Source organism: Frankliniella occidentalis, unplaced genomic scaffold (genome assembly GCF_000697945.3).
Source record: "Frankliniella occidentalis isolate FOCC.00 unplaced genomic scaffold, Focc_3.1 Scaffold76, whole genome shotgun sequence".
Classification (NCBI taxonomy): Eukaryota; Metazoa; Arthropoda; class Insecta; order Thysanoptera; family Thripidae; genus Frankliniella; species Frankliniella occidentalis.
Genome location: NW_026267206.1, coordinates 1,063,798 through 1,066,349, shown reverse-complemented (window position 1 = coordinate 1,066,349; position 2,552 = coordinate 1,063,798).

Here is a 2,552-nt window from a genome sequence, read left to right as displayed (position 1 = left end):
TTTTCCTGGAAAAAATTCGGATCTTAAAATCCCTTGTCGGGCCAAGCGCAACGCGAACTGGACGATAGCTACAGGTTCAGGCCGCTCACTTGACTTGGGCAATTGGGGGCGTTCGGCTCGGGGTATGAGCGCCTATTGCGCCGGGTGCGACACACGACACGCGACACACCAACCTGCGGCTGCACGCGGCCACGCCCAACGCGGGCATGCGCGAGATGATACGTTATATGGCATTGCGCGAGATGCGGGAGGGATCCGCTGACAGTAGGAGTGGAGGAGGGCGGAGCGGGGCGGGGCGAGGCGTACAGCGTTCTATTCATTAGCCTTGAGACCAGCGGCGGCGTGGTGCAAGGAGCCACTTTGCAGGGGATGGAAGGGAAGGGAACCCCACCAGCAGGCAGACGGAGGCATCGGCAATCACTCCGCTATGCAGGTTGACAAGGAGGCGTTGGGCAATCAGCCCCCGTCCCGGCTGCGTACAGGCTCGCCGACAGGCCAGCCAGCGCCAGCGATCGGGTCGCGTTCGACAGTCGTCAGTCGATCTGATCTCGATCTGCCTTGTGCGTTTGTCGGCCGAGCCGGCGGAGCAGTGCCTCCTCCTCCTCCTCCTCCCCCTCCTCCGCCTCCGCCTGCTCCTCCTCCTCCTCCTCCACTCCTCCGCCGAGGTGGCGTCGTGGCGTGCACTACGCGCGAGCTGGCCGGGTGGGGCCGGGACGGGACGGGCAGGTGACCTCCTGAGCTGCCCGGGTCACTTCTCCTTTCACTCGGAGCCAGCCGCCGCTGCTGCTGCCGCTGCACGCCGTGATGCAACATGTTTGGGGCAGCTCTTCCACAGGCGGGGGGTTGACGGGCGGGCTCAACCCCCTCATCGCGCTCCTCTTCCCGGGCAGCCTCCTCGACATTGGGGAGCAAATGAATGAGAATGAAAATGGAGCGGACGGCGCGAAATCGTCGATTGAAAATTTGGTGTTGGACATTGAAGAGATCAGCCATAACGGACAAGTGCTGAACGGTGACGTCCCATCAGATAACAAACATCCATATTGGGCAGCTAGGCAGGATAAAACTTCAGAATGTAAGGTTTGATTCATCGAAAAATTGCGGGTATAACATTTGATATCCTGGATGGTATACGTCGGTATACCTCCCCCCTGGGGGAGGTGCCGGTGGTTTTCTCTCTGGCGGGGCCAGGGGGGGGGGGGTTCAGCTTGACCCATCGTGTGTCCCAGTGCAGTCTTTTTGAAGTGGGGGTGGGCGTTGCAGTATCGTTGTTTAGAAGTGTGGCGCGTCTTCCCCCCCCCCTCCCTTTTTCCACCCTGGCCGCACCCCTCGGCCAGCGCTGAGACAGCATAGTACAGTCGTGTAAGGCGTCGCGCTGACAGCTGACGGCCATAACCTCAAATTTTAAAACTCATGAATACAGTTTTCTTCTCGTGTGGCGCACAAGCCATGGTGTAATGAGCATTGTCAACTTTGAGAGTGTGGTCTCGTCATAATTATCGCCTAGTCAGTGGCTGTGAGATGCTCTGCAGATTCTAAAGTGTACCCAATCCAGTCGTGTTGATCGCCTGTAAGTGCCTGACTAGTTCGTCTCAGTTATTGCCATTCTGATGCCACCGGAGTGACCTCTCTCTTAAACTCTGTTCCCAGAACAAAGCCTCAAAACCTGTGTGAGCCATTGCAAAGTACTGGCTTTCAGAACTGAGTCGCCATCCCCCAGGAAACGTAACATGCCGCGGCCGCGCGGGGTCCGGAGATTTCTGACAAAAGCACGCAAGCGTCATAGGTGGTATGGTGCAAAGAAAATTAACAGGAAACTTACTCAGGCTTCAGTGAACAGTGCATCCTGCAATCAGCATGATTCTGAAGTCGAACCTCTCCAATGGATTGTGAGTTTTGGAGACATACATCATTGCATCCATTGCATATCGTGTGCACTTAAATCTAGTTCCTTTACTCTTCACAGCCTGTAGGTGATTGCACGGGTTCTGCATCCACCCCTGCTCTGCCCGATGATAGCGACAGTGAAGAAGGCTTCAGGGGATTTGACGTAGAGCCGGTTAGTACAAACATATTTAGCCTAATAAAACTGTCGTACTTTTCTCGTCGTACCGTCATCTGCACCCCCCCCCCCCCGGTCCCGCACCCATCTCGCCCGCGCGGCCCCCTCCAGTCCTCGTCGGACGTAAGACGAGAGCGTCAGTAGAAAATAATGCAGGTCATTTGTCGGCTTGCCGGGTGTGACTTGTCGGGTGCGGCGTAAGGCGCGGCACGCGGCACTTTAAAGCGCGCACCGCACCACCAGGCCGCTGGACAAGAAGAGCCGCCCCGTGACGGACAACCTTGAGCAGAGCAGCCCGAGCAGAAGGGTGCCATGACACGCCACCAGCCCGTCGCGTCGCCGTCGTAAGCCCCCGGGGGCTCGCGCCGGCCGCGAGGCTGACCCAGGTACTTTCGCCGGGTCGGAGATGACCCCCTCCGCAGGAGCCCCGCCCCGCCCCGCCCCGCCCCCGCGCGGTATGCGACGCGCGCGCGGTCAGGCATGCAGGCGA